The sequence below is a fragment of the Balaenoptera ricei genome, chromosome 2 (genome assembly GCF_028023285.1).
Source record: "Balaenoptera ricei isolate mBalRic1 chromosome 2, mBalRic1.hap2, whole genome shotgun sequence".
Classification (NCBI taxonomy): domain Eukaryota; kingdom Metazoa; phylum Chordata; class Mammalia; order Artiodactyla; family Balaenopteridae; genus Balaenoptera; species Balaenoptera ricei.
Window position 1 is genome coordinate 139,523,538 of NC_082640.1, and position 19,772 is coordinate 139,543,309.

The window sequence follows — 19,772 nt, forward strand, 5'->3', positions numbered from 1 at the left end:
ATAACGGGAGTCATGACTTTAAAGCATGAGTGCAATAGGCTTAGAAACTGTTCTGCTTTATCTGAAATAAGCTCCGAATGTATTTTCAGTTGTGGAAAGGCAAAAAGATTACCGTTCCTAGTATTCAGTTCTAATGTCATGGTTCCCAAAATGTAAAAGCTGTGAATAAGACAACTATTCCAAGGAAGCTTCAGCTGTGAACACAAAACGGAATTTCTTTTGCTATGCAAACAAGGCACACATACTTTCAACCAATAACAGCTAGCTTTATACATTTATGTTTGGCTCAAAAGAGCAGGGCAATTTTAAAGCTGGCTTCTGTTAGCATCAGTCTGATCTGGGGTGGTGTCCTTTCTTAGGTCCTCTGCTTCCTTGTCTCCTTGTCACATGCAGACCCACCCCATCGCTCCTTTAGTGAGGGGCCCTGTGGGGCGTTACTGCCGCCCCTGGCCAGGGCTCACCGGATCAGCAGGCAACAGAAGACCTAGGAGGGTAGAAGCCTGGGGGGCTGGGGGTGGGCGGGTTGGAGCTCTGTGGGTCGCGGGCCTGGGGGCCAGGTGGATGCTGGTTCTCTCTTCGTCTCCAGTCCCCAGAAGCTGGTCCAGTTGGCGCAGGCTGACTGGAGAGGCGTAACTCACCCCTTCCCTAGACCCAACAACTAAAAGTGGCAAAGAAATCTCCATCTCCTGTCCTGAGTCTTAGTGTCATAAAAAATATCTTCCACTGGCCCTTCGCATCACGCGCCGACCCTCGGCTACCATCAAGAGCGGACAGGTATAATTTCTGAGAGGTCACTGGCACTAAAACCACAGCGGATAGAGAGGCCTTGTCTACCTGAAGACCTGGAGAGGCAGAGTTAGCGGGGGAGGCTTGGCTTCCTCGGCGGCGCCCCCTCCATCCAGCATAAAACCCGCGAAAGAGCGGCGTCCTGAGTAGTGGGTGGGCAGGTGGGTGCGAGACAGGAGGACGGGAGGGAGCAAGGAATCACGAAGCCTCTTCCGCTGGGACCGCCTCCTCTCTCAGTGGCCTCCCCACAGTCGCTCCGAATTAATAAGACGAAGATCAGGCCAAATTGCCGCCCCCGGCCAGCCCAACCGAGCTCCGGAGGGAGCGATCCCCGGGAGCGGGGGTCCGCGCGTCGGAAGGGGCCATTAGGCTAGAAGGCGGGTAGCTGACAGTGTCCCGTCGCGCCTCCGTCTCCGTCTCGCGGGGAAAGGCCTAGATCGCCGCGGTCCTAACACAGCATCCGTCTGCGGCTCGCCTCCCTCTCCGACCCCGGAGGCGTGGCGCCCTCGGCTTCCTCCCGCCCCCGACTCGCGGCACCCCTCCGCAGGACGCTTGGTTGGGCCCGGGGCGGGGCCTGCAGGCGCTCCACGTGCGGCTGCAAGCTCCGCTCCCGCGGCTCTGCCACCGCCCCCGCCACCTCTGGGCCGACGGGGGGCGGAGCCTCGGGGGGCGGGGCGGGAGGCGTGGGCGAGGGGCGGGGCGGACGCGGAGCACTCGTCCGGCTGCCCAGGCCAAGGGGCTGAGAGCAGTGGGGCAGGCGTGGCGGCCGCAGGAAGGCACTGAGAGCTGACGGGAGTCCGACGCCTGGTGCTGCGAGCTTTCTCCGAGGTAAGACCAGGAACCCGGCTCCCCAGGACGCCCCCCCCAGCCCGGCCACCGCGCCCCGGCCGCTCACTGTGCCCCTTGCCGGCCGGGTGGCGGTGGCTGGACGGGACTTCGGGAGGGCTTCTGGAAGTCGCGAGCCCCAGCCCAGGCGGTGTCCCCTTCTCTGCGTCTTTCTTCGCCTTCTCGTCGCTGCCTCGGCTCTGGGCGTCGGGCACCGGGCTGGAAGGTCGCTTTTCCGCGAGTCGGAGCTCGCCCACGCCGGGAAGGGAGGACGGGGCCCCGGGGCAGCCGAGCCGGGCGGCGGGGGAGGCGAGGAGCTCCGGGGCCGCGTCTGCGGCGAGGGCGGGAGGCCGGCCGGGGCTGTGGGCTGCGCCCCCGGGGTCGGTGCCCGTGCTCGGCTTCCCGGTGGTCGCCGGCGCCCTGGGCTTGGGGCGCCTGCCCTTCGCGCCCCGTCGCTGTGACCCGGTGGCGGGGCTAGCCCCTGAACCCCGGAATTCCTGGGTGCCGCCTGTTGTGCGCGCGTCGGCCCGGGCAGCCCGACTGCGGGAGGGGACCTGAGGCGCGAGGTCTGCCCCATCGTCCCCTAGTCGGGGGAGCCGGAGGCTGAGCTCGGGCTCGGCGACGCCGGAAGGGGGCCTTGGTGGGATGCGAGTGGGGGGCGCGGCCTACAGAATTTGGGTTCCTGGTGGAGCTGGCGGAGCGCAGGCCCGGCCCGGGGCAGAGGAGACCCCCAGCTGCTGATCGGGGAGGGCCAGGACCTGTCAGGGATGGACAGCTGGGAGCAACCGGGTGAGGTCCACAGGGATTATAGCAGCACCTCCAGTCCCGGGACAGCATAACCTAATGGTGAGGGCGTTTTCTTGAAGGCAGGAAAAAATGGAAAGCTGTCAAAATAAGCCCATTTTAAAGTTGAAATGAAAGTTGGCGGATTTTCAGGCCGTGCAGTTGTGTAGCTAGTGTCCAAAGAAATATTAGCTCCTTGACACCCTTTTCGTTTGGATTTCTTAGCAAAAATCTGTTTTGCCAGTATTTCCCTCAGGAGTTGTGCATTGCCCGCAGCGGGGAAGGAAAACTTAAGCAAGCGTTCTCGGGTTGCTTTTAACTTGCCTGTGCTCTCCAGCCTTTTTGAGTGTGCAGAAAAAGTATCTCTTGCTGGATTTCTCATGTAGGATTCCGTCTCTTCTTCTCTGGGACCCGACGATGTTTGTTTATTGGTTTTATAAGCATCTATTTAAATTTAGTCCTTGAACGAAATACTCCCCGTTGCCACAGGGTGTAGTTTAGGGATTAGAGAATACTGTTGGATAAAACTGCTAGTGGCTTCATTTTGCAAGAATGTAAGTCATTTCCTTTCTGTGATTTCAGGGAGTTGATATTTCACAGCATCAAAACTTTGTGGGGAAAATTTTCCGTAATACATCTGTCATTAAAAAGGCTTTTGACTTTTGGATTTCTCTTCTTAGAGCAGGGCATAAATTTAGACTCAGCAGTGTTAAAGTATCAGAAGTTTTTCAGAATCTACAGCATCTGAAACTACTGTAGAAGGTAATTTTAACAAGCACCAAGACCGGCAAACTGCCTGCAGGATAGAGAGTGGGGGAGGGGAGAAGACCAGAAGAGAGAGGCAGGAAAACAGATGCCTGTGTTGTTGTCCTTTGTCGTATAAAACTTCTGGCACTTAATCATTTTTCCTTGGGTGTGGTTTTGAGAAATAAAAGTATTACGTTAAAAATGAAAATACTCCACAGTATGAGACAGCTGACATTAGAATGCTCTTTCAGTATGTTTGTAAACATATTGGATTTACATTTCATATTAAAATGGACTTCTGGGATTATTAGATGAGAAGGGTCCCCCAGGGGATATCTAGTATCAAGTTATCTGCAGGATATCTTTTCCAGAAAGCAGACTGCCTGTAATATGAACTAATTCCCCCCCACCCCCCTTTGAATTGCTTGTAAGAGTGCCTGAGATCTGACACTGATGGACCACAGTAATCAGTTCTTGCAGGGCCCCAAACATTTCAAGGGACAGGAAATCTTTCTCTGTTGCTACCCCCTCCTTTTTGGTGGGGCAACAGGGGTAAGCTACCAGCTTCAAATACATAATTTGAACTTGCAGATTTAAGGTGCTCCTGGCTCTACAGGAAAACTGAATGGGCCAGGATGAAGACCGCTGCTTTTGAAAGCGAAATATCAATGTGCTAGGTAATAATCTTTAGCTACAAGTTCTTTAGAAACTCATTCAGCTGGTCTAGTTGAATTGGGGGAGGGGGGTGGGTTGTAGAGCTTTTCTGATTTCTGAACTTTGTTTCCACTTTTAACTACACTTACAAAGCTTTTGGCTTTCAGAACTTATGACATAATAGACCATGTAGCCTTTTGCTGCAGATGCTTGAAATGAAAGTTTCAAACAGAATTGTTTTTGACTGAGCTGTCAAGTTCAGAGTTTAGTGTAAATGAGTCCTGTCTCACAAGTAACTTTTTTGATAAAGGAATTCTTTGTAGTTTTCAACTTGAATGTTGCAGATTTTGATTTCTGAGTCTGTGGGTTTTTAAAAAAAAAACTAAAACCTGCAAACAATTATTTTAATACATGAAAGCCGGCACCAAGAAAAGATTAATTCAGTCCAGATGTAAAAATGTATGTGAATTTTAGATTTGGATGATCTCAACCAGTTTTCCCTTTTGTTGATGAGGCTGCCTGGATCCCAGATGGCATTCACAAATTATCCCTTAGGTGGTTTTCTGAGTTCAGAACTAAATTTCACCAGCCTTCTCTAAAGTCATTTTAATATTTTTTCAAGTCTTCTGAAGGATAGAAAGTTTTCTGCATTTATAGAGAGATGGATTTTTCATACTACTCATTAATACTAACCTTATAAATGCTCTGGTTTGGTAGATGAAGCCTATGGGGAAACTGGAGGTAATCAGTATCGTGTATTCTTTTTCTTTTTTTTTTTTTAATTAAGAGGTACAAAACTCCAGTTATAAGAATTGTGTATCCTTATGGGCAAAGCATAGAAGCTTTGGTTTTCGCTTATGCAATTCCAACTTTCTTCTTTTAAAGGAAAAAGTTTTAAATGTGTTTACAATCTTCAGTAGAATCCTGTTGTTAACAGTTTGTGGTCTCTGATATAGCAATTGTATGATGAGCCTCTACCGTTCTTTCTCAACAAGAAACAGCAAACACAACTAATAAGAAGACTCCAGCATTTTTTTAGCTTGTACTCCCAATACCAGAGTTATAAAGTATGTGTGTTATATATTTAAAATTATATATTTTTAGGAAGTCTTTGTATGATTATATAATTATACATTTTGGGTGTTTGAATACATTATGATTGTATATAAAACAATCCAGTGTAGGAGGGGGGGAAAGGAAAGATTTAGTGAAGGAATTTATGAGTGATGAAATTTTAGTTAAAATGTATCTTTCCTGAAACCCAAACAGGAAAAATGGTATTGTTGGTCTCTGTAGTTAAACTTTGATATAGGGAGTAGTTGAGAGGGCTTTTTGAATTGCACATTCTTCTGAGGAAGAGGCTTTGGGGGCCTATAAAAATAAGTAGAAACAAGTTAAAGGGATAATTTGAGAGGAAGGAAGAAGTAGAATACTGGGCATTGAATTGCAAGGAGCATCTAAACCTAGAAGGATGAGTATCGAGAGCAAGGCTGAAGTAGGGAAAGCTTTCTATTTAAAAGTGTAAATTAAAGAAGATCTTTTTAGCTGAGAAAAAAAAGGATTAGAATTAAGGTGCCCTATAAGGTCTGTATACAACATGAAATAGTGCTGCGGAGTGATATTTATCCTGGAAACCTTGCCTGCATTTGTGTTGAATCACTAGTTTGGTGTTAAATATTGCATTCAGGGACTGGATGCTTATTACTGTCCTCTACTCCCCCTCTCCCCCTTATACCCCCCCACCTCCACTTCCCATTTCAAAGGCTGGAAACATTTTTTGTCTAAGTTCTAATGATTCGAGAAATATTTAATTAGTCCTCCAGCATTTGGGAGAACTGCTAATGCCCACCCCCCATGCTGTGGGACCAGAGGGACTCTACAGCAATATTGGCTGAAGTTATCATAAAGTTTTGAGTGAAAACAAGCCATCTGTGTTTCCAGTTATCTTATATGATTTAGTGGTGTAATTACTTCTGATGCAACTTTGTGTACTATCACTTTTCATACGTATCAAATGGAGCAGTCCTGCAGTATACCATATTGATCAAAGAGGGATCCTAGAACATTGGGGAGGGGAAAGAAATCACTGATCTGACAGCTGGTATAACGTAAGGAGGAAAGTGTTGTGCCGAAACATTCACGGATAAACCAAACATAGAGCAAAGGAGAAGGCATTTTTTTCCTGGAGCTTCCTTGGAGTTGTCTGTAGCACAGAGTTTTCTGGAATGCCTTTCTCTACCTATGTGGCCTTACCTAGCAGAGTTTAATCTATACAGCAAGAATCTAGGTAGAGATTTGGTCATTAACCAAATCATTTCATTAATGTGGTAATTGGGATAATTCTGATCAAAAGTATTTATTTTGAGCCTCCATATTCCAATTAGATTATCCTGGGATATTTTCAGATGTTTTCTAATAACTTTGCCTTTGTACATGTATGTTATAGAACTTTGAGCAGAAATGTTTTACTGGTATATGAAGATAGAGGGAAAAGCAATATTTTATACTACCTTATAGCCACAGTTTCATGTGAGGGAGGAAATCATTATAAAAATCAAGGAAATTCTGGATGAAGATTTTAGGAAATTAATGATGTTTCTCACTTAGCTTCTCACGTGGTTCTTTGTCTGATTCACATTAAATGAAATGTAATTAATTTTCTCCCTACAGGTAGCAGTACTTACACTGTCCAGTTTTAGTAGATGGCTTTTGTTTGGAGGGAGTAGGTGTCCCTGTGGCTTTATTTCTTTGAACTCGTTCCTGAATAATTACATACAGCCAGAAAAATGCACAGATCAGAAGTGTACGGCACAAAGTGATCATATCTAGGCAACCAGCATCCAAATCAAGAAACAGAACCTTACCAGGCACACCGCCCCCCCCCACCCCCCGCCCCAGCTCCAAGTTTCTTGCAGTCATAATCCCTGCCCCAAGGATGACCACTATTCTGACTTTTACTGCTGTAGGATAGTTTTAACCTGTTTTAGGGTTGCATTCATTTATTTTTCTTAATTTTTAAAAAAATTTATTTATTTTACTTATTTACTTTTGGCTGTGTTGGGTCTTCGTTGCTGCACACGGGCTTTCTCTAGTTGCGGCGAGTGGGGGCTACTCTTCATTGTGGTTTGCGGGCTTCTCATCGCGATGGCTTCTCTTGTTGCGGAGCACAGGCTCTAGGTGTGTGGGCTCAGTAGTTGTGGCACGTGAGCTTCAGTAGTTGTGGCTCGCGGGCTGTAGAGCGCAGGGTCAGTTGTTGTGGCGCATGGGCTTGGTTGCTCCGCGGCATGTGGGATCTTCCCGGACCAGGGCTCGAACCCGTGTCCCCTGCATTGGCAGGCAGATTCTTAACCACTGCACCACCAGGGAAGCCCCTCTTGGGCTGCATTTGAATGCAATCAAGTATAAGTTCTTTTTCGTGTCTTTTTAAACTCAACGTGGTGTCATGTCCAAACTGATTCAGGTAGCAGTACTTCTTTTTTCTTTTATTTCTGTGAATAAATATACCTAGTTTGGTTATCCATTCTGTTGATAGACATTTGGGTAGTTTGGGGCTGATGTGTGGGGCTTGACCTTTTGATGGCTCAAGAAAAATCAAGCAGTTTGGAATTGAAAAAAGAGTAATCTTAAGATTAAAAGAAAAAAATACATCAGAAACGTGAGAGAAAAAAATACAATATCACCCAAACAATAAAGGCTCAACTCAGTCCACAGAATCCTAGTGTTTCAGGGACACATTTCGGAATATACCAACTGGATATTGCCGGATTTCACTTGAGAATTGGGAAAAGGTAAGGGACCTTAGGTGACAGCTAGCCCCTTCATTTCTTAAAGGTGAGGGGACTGAAGATCCAAAAGACTGAGTGACTCAGAGTCTCACAGCTAATGACAGTGCCAAGAGTAGAAGCTGCTTCTGACTTCCAGTCTAGTCTAGACTAGTGCCATCTGAGGGCTGAAACCCAGCTCACTACTCTGTTGTCCAAGCAGTGAGTCCACTGGCCTGGAGCATGGGGTGCCCTTTCCTGATCCACACAAAGATATCCTGTGGGTCAGTTCAGATGGAAGCAGACCTGCCCGGAGAAAATGGAGCTGTGGCCCAGTGAGGCAGAATTATACTTCCTCAAGCCTGCTCTGCCTCTGCCCTCAGTACAGAGCCCTTGGAATTTCTGTTTAACCCCTTTCTCCTTCTCTCCTCTCTACTAGGGCTCTCCAGTGAGACTTTGGGTTATAAGCGCCAAGTAGGTGATATCTTGAGGTCCCTCCTGGCTCATTGTTTTATTCATCCATAAACAATCTAGGATTGACCCCAGTTTCAAAGGACTGCTCTCTAAATATTTTCAGAATAGTTTATTCTTAAGGATAAGAATATATATAAATATATATTTTTTGCCTCTTCCTGCCATTATGTCACCCCCTTTCTATACACTTTTCTCCTCCATTCTGCCCCCCCCCACCCCCTTTAAGTTATCTTTTCTTAAATATCCCTGGAAACATCCAGTTTCTGGTCTCTGTCTACCAAAAACAACAGTGAAATTCTGATGCTGAAATCTGTGGCAATTATTGTAATAAGTGCTCCCAGGAAGCACTTATTGTAATAAAATATAGGATTATGAGAAATCTGATAGGTAAAACAAAGTGCTTGTGAAGGAAGACTGTTGGTATAGATATTTTCTTTCATGTTTCCCTAAAGAGAAAAAGGACATTTTCGTGGTTCAAGAAAAGACTCAGAATTTCAACTTAGGCTCATTAGGAAGGTGAAAAAAAGGTAAAACAAACAAACAAATAAAAAAAAGCAAAACCTGAAGTTTCATAAATGGGTAGTAAATAACATATCCTGCTCAAATGAGATACAGCTTATAACAGCAAAAACTTAGCATGTATAATCTTAGCAAATAAGAGATAAATAAGAGATACCTGGGGGAAGAGTGCTCACCATAGGGCCTGACAAATTGCTCACTGAAATTACCACAGAAAAGAGTAATAAGTTTTGAAGACAAAATGGAAGAAAGGCAGTAGAATATAAACGTTAAGAACAAGATTTTTGAGATTAGTTCTCTGGGGTCCAAATCTAGGCTCCACTGTTTTCTAGTGTGTAACCTTGGGGAAGTTACTTAACTCTCTGAATCTCTTTTTCCTCATCTGTAAAATGAAGATAATAATAGCAACTATCTCACAGGGTTGTTTTGATTAAGTGAAATAGCACATGTAAAGCAAGTGCCATGGTGTGACACATAGTAAACAGTCAAGAAACGTTGGCTTTTATTACTTAACAGAAAAAGAAATGATGTATACAAAGATTTCTAGCCATTGGAAATCCCTAAGCTTTTGTTTACAAGCAGTTGTTCACAAGATTTTTTTTTTTTTAATTTTTAATTTTTAAGTATTTGTTTATTTATTTATTTATGGCTGTGTTGGGTCTTCGTTTCTGTGCGAGGGCTTCCTCTAGTTGCGGCGAGCGGGGGCCGCTCTTCATCGCGGTGCGCGGGCCTCTCACCATCGCGGCCTCTCTTGTTGCGGAGCACAGGCTCCAGACGCGCAGGCTCAGTAATTGTGGCTCACGGGCCCAGCTGCTTCGCGGCATGTGGGATCTTCCCAGACCAGGGCTCGAACCCGTGTCCCCTGCATTAGCAGGCAGATTCTCAACCACTGCGCCACCAGGGAAGCCCTGGTCACAAGATTTTATTTTGTGTTTTGATCACATTAAGTAGGCAACAAATTATAGTATTTCTCAGTTACAGATATTGGGCAATCTATAGTGCTGCACTAAGAATAGCTGGCATGTCCCACTGATCACTAATTGAGTTATTTTTCCTAATTCTCCTATTTCCAGCAGTCTCATTCCCGCAGCTTCTGCCTGCTTGCTAATATTTCTTTCCAGCTGCCAAAAAGTAAATTTACAGATTTAAAAAATTCTCTTTGTGATGAATAATGTTGTACAAAGTACTTTTAAACTTAGAGTACGAGTGTCCCATGTCTTTTTCTCTTGTACTCTGTAGATTTCATGTGAGTCCTTTTTAAGAAAGCCACTATTACTGGGATAAAGCAATTGTTTCTTCCTCCCAGCCCCACGCCCCACCATTGGCACAGTTTATAAAACGTGGGCCAGACCCCTTTACGATTTTCTGTTAGGCCCAAAACTTAAGATTTTTAAACCATTCATTCAAAGAAAATTAATAGTCTGAAAGTTTCAAAGGAGTTTTTAAGAAAAACAAACTTAAGCACATTAGAAAGACACATTTACATCTAAATAGCATAATTACAAATCCAGTCAAAATAGGCACAGGATAGTCCAGAATAATCATGGTGTCATTCTGCTCTGTTCATTAAAGGGGGAGCCTACCCCAGATAACCCTGTGCCCTGTTATGTGTTGTATAATATCTTAAATTTAATAAACTTAATACTTTAAAAATGTTCACCAGGTCCCTCAAAAAACAGGTTTTGCTTCTGTATGAAGTATCCAGGACTGTGTTGAATACTTACTGCAAGTCCTGCCAAAGGGTTTCTTGTCTTGGTGGGGGAACAAAATATATGTGTTTGGAGAGGTATTAGATATTTCCCAGTAAGTGCTAAGTGGACTCCAGGAGCAGAACCAATGATGGCCAAAGGTAGGATGGCCCTAGCTTCCCTGGGGCTGCTGGATTTGGGTTGGGTCAGGAGATCAGGCTGGGACCTTTGTATTCCTCAAGTGCAAAGGACCTTTTCTAGGAGCAACAGAAATGTTCAGGATTTGGTAAAAGTCTCAAATATTAAAAGAAAATTATGAAATTGAAACTATTAAATGTTTAAATTCATTCATTCATTCAACATAATACATGCCTACTGTGTGCTAGACACTGTTCTAGGCTCCATAGCTACATCAGTGAACAAAATAAATAAAATAATCCGGCCTTTATGGAGCTTATATCCTATTAGGAGGCAAACACTAAACATAACAAAGCTATAGTATTTTAGAAAGTAGTGTTTGGAAAAAGAAAAAGCAGAGCAAGGTAAGGGACATTAGGAGCGCTGGAGGAGGGAAGCAGGGCCTTTGGCAATTTCAAATAATATGGTCAAGGTAGGACTCACTGAGAAGATGACATGAGGGAAGAAGGTGGCCATACAGAGACACCTGGGGGAAGAGTGTTCCAGCAGAGGGACCAGCGAAGGCCTTGGGCAGAAGTGTGCCTGGTCTGTTCCAGGACCAGTGAGAAGGCCACAAAGTAGCAGTAGATGAAGTTATAGAGGTTTGGGGAGCTTATCACGTAGTGTCTGCCTGGTGGACCATTTTAAGAACTTTGGCTTTTACTCTGAGTGAAATGGGGAGTCACTGGAGAGTTTTGAGCAGAAGAGTAAGGTGATTTGACTTGCATTTTAATAGAATCACTGGCGGCTGTGTTGAGATTGAAAAATGGAGTGGGGTGGTCCCGGGAAGCAGGGATACAAGTTAGCCGCTGTTGGCAATAATCCAGTTGAGAGATGCCAGTAGCAGTGGAGGAGGTGGCGAGAAATGACCAAGATTTATTTTATAGGTCGAACCAATAAGATTTCCTGGTTTGAGGGATATGAGAAATAGCGATCAGAGGAAGGATAACACCAAGGCTTTTTGCATAATTATGGAGTTGCCATGAACTGAGATGGGGATCTGATGGAGGAGCCGGTTTGGGAAGGATAACCGAGAGCCATTTTGGACATGTTATATTCAACTTCCAAGTGGAGAAGTTGAGCAGCTTGTTGGATTTAGGAATCTGGAGTTTATGGAAGACGTCCAGGCTAGAGATAGATATTTGGAAGTCGCCAGCAGGCTTTGGATGAAATCATATAGGGAATGTATGTAGACAGGGAAAGCAGTCAATGGACCAAGCCTCATATCCATATTTATAGTTTGTGGAAAAGAGAAGTCTCATAAGAATGTATCTTAAGCCAAAGGAATTATGCACATATTTCTGACATAGTGGACCTAATTGTTTCCATTCCCTAAGTAACAGTGTTATTATTAGTAGATATTAATTCTACTGACCCACACCATGGGAAGAAGGAACTATGAGTTACTTTTTCTGTGATGAGGGGCTTGGGCTGAGCCTGAGGCACTTGAGGCTTTAGAGAGTGAGTTGATAAGGAGGAACCAGTAGAGAAGACTGAGAAGGAGCAGTCAGAAGGACAGGAGGGAAATTAAAAGCATATACCTGAAATCCAGTAAGGAAAGCATCTCAGGGAGGAGAGAGTGATTCAGTGGTGTCGTGTCAAGTCAAGTAGCTTGAAGACCGAGAGTTGCTCATTGGATTTAACAACCTTGAGGTCACTGGTGACCTTGACAAGAGCTGTATTAGTGGCAGGGTGGGGACAAAAACCTGGCTGGAGTGGGGTCAAGAATGAAAAGCTTCTGAAAGATGATTCTTATTTTCAGTTCAGTTTCTTATACTATAAATATTCAATATTGTTTGTGAGTACATTTTAATATGTCTGATAAAATGCGGCGTGGGACTTCAGAATGCTGGGGGCCATGAGGGTCTTCAGCGGGTTCTGACAGGCATGGGGAGCCTTTGAGTTTCCCACTAGTAGAGTGTATGGTAGGATCGTTTTGTTTTGTTTCTAGTGACGACATGTTCTTTAATTCAACCCATTAATCATTTCATATGAAAAGGATAAAACAGAGCCCCAGTGAGACATGTGTTTTGAGTTGGCTTCTTTTTCAGCAACACTGATAGGTTTGAGCTGACCAGTCTATACGTCATGGTACTCCACCAGCCTGAAAACCTTCATTCCTGGAGCGGATGGCTCAGGTTAGGGGTTCCCAGGGGCCAGAGCAAATTGAGTAATAGAAACTTTGCTTGTTTAATATTTCTTTTATGCTTTGATAACTTTCATTGTGAATATTATTTCAAGGCATGTGATTGAGCAATTTTCATAGTTCTGTATTTTATATCATAATTATGCACTAAGAATTTTCTCGTCTGGGAATTACCTTTGAATTATAATTCTAACTTTCTGTAATACTATCATCAGAAAGAATCAACAGGTCTCTGATACTAATTATCTTTTCTTTCTCTAAGCTTATTAAAATGCTAAAACATAGGCCTTTAATGCTTAAATATTGTTTTTGGGTAGTTAAAAGCTTATAGTGATTGGTAGAATTAAAACATTGTTACATATATTTGAGTGCTGCTTGGTAATGAAAGTACTGTATAGTAATAGCCTTTAGAAAGCTGCTGATTATGGGAAAATGCTGGAAAGGGTAAGGACTTTTCATTTGTAGTGGATTATGGCACATGTTTTTTGAGAAGTGGAGCTCCAGTGATTATATGTGTGTTTCTAGTGGGTTGTGGTATACACATATAATGTCAGCATTCTCTGAGGTACTGCTCTGTCAACACTGTTTTATTAGTATCATTTTGAATGTTGTTCCAGCTGAAACTTAGAAGTCACTCTACAGTTAATTAAATGAATGAAATTGGCCTGTAACAGTGAAATACTTAACACAAGGCCAATGTGAAATAATTTGGCAGTGCTGAGTGTTTTACATGGTTAAATACTGGAGCGTGCAGAGGTATAAAACTAAGCAAATTATGAAATAAATGCTAAGTCTCTTAAGTCATTGACTACAGGATGAACTCCAGATCTCTTAGCGTGGAGTTCGACATGCCAAACCAGAGTTGCAAGCCTGTGGCGCACCAGCAAGATTGGCTACAGACATGTTTTGGTTTTAACACAGTGTTGAAAACATCTATTTTCCAGCATTTAAAAATTGAGAAACTTTAAATTTAAAAAAATTGAATTTTCTTAAAAAACTAGAAGGCATGGCAATGATCTGTTGGAGGAACATAGCAGCTTCCCTTTTTATACGGGTGTGTGCTCTGCAATCCCCCGTTGTCCCCAACAGAGATCCTCTTGCTTCCAACATTGAGACCAAGTGTCTGTTGACATTTTTCATCCTGCAGGCTTCACTCCGATGTTAACTGTCCCTGTGGGCATGTGAGTTTGCTGTCCTCCTGTTGTAAATACTTATTTTCCAGTGTCATCTCGAAGCTCCTTAAGTCTAGCCAAATTGTTCTGCCCTTTGTCCCGTCAAACACAGACACAGTTCGTCTGGGTCATGCTTCCTCTACCCCTTCCACTGAACTGAGCTGCTTATTGCCTGTACCACTTGATGGAAACAGAGCACATGCTACTTTGTATAAGTCATCCTTTTATATATATTTCCTAGCTTCTCAACTGTATTAGAATTTTCTTGAGGGCAACAACTATATTTTAGAATTTACTAGTGCCTATCAAGTTTATTTTAGATTTAATAGATTAACTATTGTTTAGATTTAGCTTCCAGTGTATGGTAATATATGATTATTATGATTCTGTAAAAAGATTAGAAAGTATCAAAATCTTGTATAAAGTCTACTTCCTCAAATAGGACTTTCTTAATTTACTATGTCCATTCCTTTGTAGCTTTGTAATCACATTTATGTAATCTAATTGAGTATTAATTCACTAAACACCTCATTTATTGCCAATTCTCTGATTCTGTTAGGCAGATGAATGAAGTTTCCAAATAAATGGGTCATTGTAACATATCATTTAATTTATTTCAGGTATGCTTCTAATGGCTATTATTGTTTTACATGGCTTATTTTCTCATTCATTTGACAAATAGTGTGTACACTATACGGAAGGCCCTGGAGATGTGTGAACTTGACAAGCATGATGGTACCTGCTCTTCAGAAACTTTTAGCTGGAAAGGCAGATATTAAATAATGGAGTATATAATTGTTCAATTTTGATAAGTATTAAGAAGTAGGGCGTGTTCTGAGACCTTATAACAGAGCACTCTGGTCTGGGGGCAGGGGCTGCAGTATGGCGTATAACACGACTGAATTCTAAACTCCTTGACTTTCTCATAATTCCATAGCAGTTTGTAAAATATTCTGAAGGTAAAAATTTAACCTTAGAAACAAATAAATTAAGGGGTAATTTATGTAACAAAATAAGAGCTTAAAAAAAAAAACTTTTCCAAAGAATTTACCTTTGGCTGTAGACATTGCATTAATGATAAAAATTATAATTTATAGCACTAGAGTCTTTGTTTAATACTTGAGTTGAACTCTGTTTAAGTAAACAAAAGGGAAAAGGGAAATTGAGCTAGAAATTTCCAATGTAGCTAACTTGCAAAACAACTTTTGTTTTATGACACTAATTATTTCAAAGGCATTTGTAGTAAGAACTTTTCTTATGACTTTCAAAAATAGGATATAAAAAATAAACTGATTTATTCCTTCAAGAGTAACCAGTGGATAGTACCTTAATTTTATACTTGTAAGCCCATGACTGAGAAATATTAATAGTTTATCAGGCTGATCTTGGAGTGAGGTAATGTGGTGTCACGAAAAACCTCAGCAGTAAAGTTAGTGACAAGTGTGAGCCAAAAAATAGAGTGGAATTTTGTGTGGTTGCATATATTTTATCACAACAGTCAGACATGCTTTAAGTGTTTTTTCCTAAGGAAAATAGAATTTTATACTTAACCCATCTAAATATAGTGGTAAAGTTAATTTTTTGCATGGTTTATTGTCACACTGAAACAAAGGTCAGCCGCAGTGGTGCCACTTATGAAATCTTCGTTAAGAACCTCGTGTCACTTGCTAATTATAAAAGGAGATTCAGAAAAATCACCATACTTAAGGAAGGTTTAGTTCAAATAAACCCAAGAGTTTTAAATGTGATCTTAAGGAAATGCAAGGAAATCAGATCAGGGCATAGTTTTTAAGAAATGTCAAGTGTCACGTACAATTTAAAATAAATTCCAAATAAATCTGTTTAAAATAAAATCTTTTTAACTTCAAATATTCATTAACTGAACCCACATTCATTTTAAATCTGTAGAAAGGATGTTGAACTGATAATTTGTCATTTACTAAATTATTTGCTGTTACTGGTGCCTGGAGAAATGTAAAGATAAATTTTTGTAAATTTCAGTTGTCGATTAAAACCTAGCAGGAAAAGCTAATGGAAGTTATTTTATTCATAACATAGAACGAAACTTCCTTTATTTATTTTTTATTTTATTTTATTTTTATTTTATTTATTTATTTTTGGTTGTGCTAGGTCTTAATTGCGGCTTGCAGGCTCCTTAGCTGTGGCATGCGAACTCTTAGTTGTGGCATGCATGTGGGATCGAGTTCCCTGATCAGGGATCGAACCTGCGTCCCCTGCATTGGAAGGCAGATTCTTAACCACTGCACCACCAGGGAAGTCCCAGAACAAAATTTCCTTTAATAATTGGCTTATGGATTTTTGAACTAGACTCATGTTTCTGACCAATACGTTTTCAGGAAATTTGTAATCAGTATATTATAGATACAGGAGTTAAATTAATGCATTTTAATGTATAATCTATTTTCTACTGAGGAGACTTTGAAATATATACTCAATTGGCAAGGGGATGGGAAAGGATATAAAATTTTATTTGGGGGCTTGGTAGGCTGGTTAGTGGTCATCTGAATTCCATTTTCTAGTGCTTTGAATCCTGACCAGACATGTTGTAGTGGGACTCCTGTTTGTCTATCTTTTTCTGGTATGATGTTATTTTCTGCATTACTAAGGTTAGTCACATCTTCCATGTAGGCAGTAAGCTGTTTGAGGACAGACAAGATGCTGCATTTCTCCCTCTGCTGAATTCTTCCATAGCTCCTAGAAAAGTGCTGGCTCTTGACTTAAGCACAACAGGATTACAGCTTTATTCTTTCTGATCTCTATAAGGTGAGAGAACCATCATGTAGATTTGAACCTTCAGCAAGTCAGGGAGGTATTTGACCCATTAAAAAAAGTAACAGAAATGTGTTTATGAAAACCCATATGCCTATTTCCCAAGTCTGACATGTAAGTAAAATATAACTCTTCCCGTAACAGTCATGTGTATTCAGATTTAATGTTGGCATTCAAAAATACACATTGTGTTGCTTAAATTTTCAAAAGCCTGTGAAAATACAAATTTTGTTTCTTAAACTTTCAAAAGAGCATAAGATTGGGTTTTTAACATTAACAATAGAATGCAGTGATAGAAATTATCTGTGATTTCTCGATGCAGAAAGGCAAGGTCTCTTTTGAAATGCCTTAATTTGGGGTTTTTTCCTGGCCTGCGAAAGAACAGGGTTTCTTGTTTCCTCAAGCCATCAGTTTTCTGTGAGCATAAGGAAGGTAGAGTGTGCACAGATTTCCTCTGCTTTTCTTGGGTTGGCCAAGGCATAAGCTTAATCCATTGAAAGTGTCCACTTGACCATTCCTGCAGTTTTTTCTCCTTGGCTTGACAGGTGGTGGTGTCCACTCATGTTGTGGTGATCAAGTTGTCCATGAGGAGGTAATCTTAACTTGACATGGACCTCTGACCATTTGGGTTGATATGCTTGGCCCTGTGGCCTAGGAATGAGATGATAATGGATGTCATATTTTATTATTAAAGAGTTTATATTGGTCTTACCTTTCTTTCAGATTAGGGGCAAAAAACACAAAAAGTTGGGATTATTTAATTATAAAACTTTTGTGTTGCTGGGCCACCCATCTTCTCTGCTGTTGCCTTGACTTCCTTGGAAATAGGAGTTTTAACTTCCCCTGACCTCTACTTCTTCACCCCTCTTCTGTGTTCTGTTCCTGCTTCATCTGTCCACCTGTGTGTTCTCTATTCTTACAGAAAACAAAATCTCTGCATATGGTATGTTTTATATTGGGATAAGGAGAAATTAACTAAAATCATGTATAGAGATTCCACCCCTTCCTAGTTTATTTTACCGTGTGTGTGTGTGTGTGTGTGTGTGTGTGTGTGTGTGTGTTTCCCCCTGAGGATATTAATAAAGTTACTTTGTGAGTATTTTTATGAATTTAAACCTTCCACAAGCCAGGGGGAACAGTTTGACCCATAAAGCAAACTTAAAAATGTATTTATGAAAGCCAAGTATGTACCTTCCAAGTCTGACATATGAGTAAAATATGAATAAAAGTAACATGTAGTTAAATTTAATGTAGAATTGAAAAATATTTTGTTTAAATTTTCAAAAACTATAAATAAAGATTGAATTTTGAAGATTACCAATAGAATGTAGCTATAAAATAGAACATTTTCCTCAAAAAAATTGAGATGTCATTGATGAGGTTCCTATGGTAATTTAAAAAATCATATTATATATTTTAAATGTTTGATTATGAGAATAATTATATATAATCATAAGAATAATTACAAATGGTGTTTTTTCAATTCTCTGAGATGCTAAAATGTAAAATAAAATAGATTTTCATAAATGTTTATGCACCTTAATTAGTGAGATTTTTCTGCCTAAATGTAGATAGAAATATAGCCATACAGTATGATTAAGAATTCTAACTACCATTATAGTTTGGTATTATAATAAATTACAGTTAGGAAGTTAAATTATATCTGATATTTGAGTGAGGCCATGGATCTTAAAGAATTATTAGCAACTGGAATATACTACTAAGATGAAATAATGTATTTGAAAGTGCTTTGTAAATGTGATATACTGTATAGACACACCTCGAAGTCTTATCACAGTTATCTGGATTGTCATTTACTACCGATACTGTAGGAGAAAGAAGAGTGTAGAAATGATCATAGTGTGCCTGGGCCAGCCTACAGCAGGGTGCTTAACCTAGATTGTAGGTCATGAGAGAGAGACTCTAATTCTAAAATTAAACACAAATATACTGTATGTGTGCATGGACACATTTGTAGGGCAAGGATGCATACTATTTTTCAGATTATGTAAGAACCATGATTCATATACTGTATGGTTTTTTTTTTTTAAAGAAATTCACGTTCTTTTATTTATTTATTTATGACTGTGTTGAGTCTTCGTTTCTGTGCGAGGGCTTTCTCTAGTTGCGGCAAGCAGGGGCCACTCTTCATCGCGGTGTGCGGGCCTCTCACCATCGCGGCCTCTCTTGTTGCGGAGCACAGGCTCCAGACGCGCAGGCTCAGTAATTGTGGCTCACGGGCCCAGTTGCTCCGTGGCATGTGGGATCTTCCCAGACCAGGGCTCGAACCCGTGTCCCCTGCATTGGCAGGCAGATTCTCAACCACTGCGCCACCAGGGAAGCCCTGTATGGTATTTTTTACTTAAACATTAAAGGAAGGTGGGAATTCCCTGGCGGTCCAGTGGTTAGGACTCAGCGCTTTCACTCCCAGGGTTCGATCCCTGGTCAGGGAACTGTGATCCTGCAAGCAGCACAGCATGGCCAAAAAAAAAAAAAAAATTAATGGAAGGTAAGCATTTATTTCCTTTAACTAGATTTTCTAGCATCATAATAATGTATATCTGTAGGACATTTTTTATTTTACTAATAAATAGAACTTTTACTTGGTTACTTTATTTGGTCCTCAAAGTAATAGTCTCTCCATTTTACAGATAAGGAGGTTAAATGACTTGTATGATTTGACACCTTTACCTGATTCAGTTTGTGACAAAACCAGAACATGACACTCTTCTTCTAACTCTGGGACCTGTGCTTGTTTCTTGCCACCTCAGTCACAATTGCCCTGTTGATAAAACATTTCTAGAGTGTTTGTAAAATATGGTGCAACATTTTGATTTCTTTTTTTCTTTTTTTTTTTAAACTACCTATTTAAGTGAGTTTAGTTTCTGCCAGATACTAAACGTGTGGCCCTTAATTAGCTTACGTTGATTTTGCCATAGAGAATTTTTGTGTCATTCTGAACTAGATAGGATAATCTTTTCAAACATTCTACTTCCCATGATAATGCATTTAACTTGGCACAAAATTCCAGATCATTGGATTTTGTCTGAAGAAAACAAGATACGCATAAAATTTCACACTATCAATCCTTTTGTTACCTTGAAAAAATCTCTACTAATTTGTAGGGTTGGTTAGTAAAGAGAAATTTTTTTTTTTTTTTTACTATTTTGTCCAATGGTTATTTGATGTGTTCACTCTTTTTTTTTATTTAATTTTATTTATTTTTTATACAGCAGGTTCTTATTAGTTA

The 19,772-nt window shown here is 41.2% G+C and overlaps 1 protein-coding gene across 3 annotated transcripts in view; it reads left to right on the forward strand.

Moving 5' to 3' along the window:
• The first annotated feature begins 1,491 nt into the window (after positions 1-1,491).
• FRMD6 (FERM domain containing 6) overlaps positions 1,492-19,772 on the forward strand; it is an 83,970-nt gene continuing 65,689 nt past the window's right edge. For all 3 annotated transcript variants that reach the window (XM_059914228.1, XM_059914231.1, XM_059914230.1), the window contains exon 1: positions 1,492-1,614. The gene's annotated coding sequence lies outside the window, so the exon portion shown is untranslated. The remainder of the gene's footprint in view (positions 1,615-19,772) is intronic.